Raw genomic sequence first — 1,856 nt, forward strand, 5'->3', positions numbered from 1 at the left:
CTTCCGCCGACACGAGACAAAATAGGTCGGAAGACATCACCCCTCAGCATTATCCAGTGTAATGTAGGCAAGTGTTACGGTTATCAAGTCATAATTCTACTTTAATGAGTTCTACTTTAATTGCAGTCGTGGTATCCAAAAGGTAATATTGCCACCAAAACGTGTTAGTGTCCCTACTAACTAACACTCAACCACGTCATTGTAAAACTTTTCAATTTTAATTCGAGGAAACTTGATAAAACTGCAAAAGCATATTATAGCCTACATTTATATATTTCAAAAAAGATATGTATATAGCCTATTATTATTATTTTCATACATAAAAAAAGTTTTACATTAAGTCCAAGTGCTAACTCCGGATATTCTACTATGACAATAATACTAAAAAATATCTTTGAATATCATTGAAATGGCCCATTTTTAATATACGGTACTGTATAGATGTAGATGTTGCTGTGAGAAGCGGAGGGATATATACTCTCTCTAACACATGATGTCGCCATCAGTCCTTCCTACTTCACCTTCCACCAAGTCAGCGCTGATGACTTGATTGGTTAAGCAACGTGAACAGCACTCGCCTATTGGTTCAGCCAATGTCAATCATAAAGCAATGCTACTCAAGATAGATTAGGCACAATCTACAGTGTATCATTTGACAAAACTAAATAGTTGCCTTTTACATGAAGTAAAAAGATTTTTAATTGAAAGCCTACCGAGCTCACTTGAGGGCTATTTGTCATCTTCACCATCCGCTCTATGCAGTTTGTATAGATAGAATTGTAGACTATAGTCTTTGAATCGCCAGTCTGTCTCATCAAACAGATGTGGATACAGTGCTAGGGTAAGTGACTCTTTTCAAGCTTATGTTCGCAATTTTGCTTTGCTACACTGTTGCCCTTTAACGGGATACTTCTGACAACTAAATACTGAATACCATGCTTACGGTATATTATTTAAACATGTTTCACAGGGAGTTCATAATTATACGGTTTCGTGTCGCGCAGTCTGTTTAGTCATAAGGGGTAAGCTACGCGGTGATTCACGGAGTTTGCCAAGTTATAACGCTGTAGTCTAATAAAGAGAGGTTCCTATTATGTTGTTTAAACAGAGACGTCCCTCTAGACTTCGTTTTTATTGTCCGAGCTGGGATCGTGCTGGATCGTCTGTTCATGTGCGCAACAGTCATAACAGTTCATTAGGAGCTGTCAAAACGATTTATGGCAAGTGTCACCGAGGTTTTGACGCAATTTCTCTTCATTTCGGTAAATGGATTTCATCTTAGTGAATTGCATGCCTAGTTTATTGCTAACTTTATCACACTATCAATTTTGTTTACGCGTTAACTGACGTATTTACTGCACAGAAAAAGTGGACAGACCAGAACACCTTGTGCCAGTAGCCTATTTGCAAGGTTAAAACCTATTGTGTTTGATTGGTGAATGTGTGTGAAGTGTGTTTACCATCTGCACATGCATAGGCATGCACGTACGTATGTGCAGAATAATTTAATGTCACTGTAATGTCACAGAGCCGAAGCAATTGTGCCCTCATATCTGCGAGCGCAATTGCCTTTCTCCCAGGAGAAAGTATCGTCAAACTTCTGATTTCCTAAAAATCCGGAAATAATGTAGCCTGTAATGAAGTCTAGCTAGTATGATATCATCAATAATTAACTAGAATAAGCTTCTGACAAGTTAACGCAGTTTGTTAGAAATTCTGGATCTATCTGTGTCAGCTTTTCCATATCCGAGTAAATGCTTTATGCTGCTCATTGGATCATAGAAAGATCGACGTCGTCGGTAATCCCACACGGGTCAGATAAAACATTCCCCTGTCTATATAATAGGCTAACATTC

The 1,856-nt window shown here is 38.2% G+C and overlaps 1 protein-coding gene across 1 annotated transcript in view; it reads left to right on the top strand.

The window, feature by feature from the left end:
• Positions 1–674: 674 nt before the first annotated feature.
• The window catches only part of mef2d (myocyte enhancer factor 2d), a 78,980-nt gene continuing 77,798 nt past the window's right edge, over positions 675–1,856 (top strand). Inside the window, exon 1 of the mRNA XM_079504439.1 lies at positions 675–841. The gene's annotated coding sequence lies outside the window, so the exon portion shown is untranslated. The remainder of the gene's footprint in view (positions 842–1,856) is intronic.

This window comes from Electrona antarctica (assembly GCF_951216825.1).
Source record: "Electrona antarctica genome assembly, chromosome: 6".
Taxonomy (NCBI): Eukaryota; Metazoa; Chordata; class Actinopteri; order Myctophiformes; family Myctophidae; genus Electrona; species Electrona antarctica.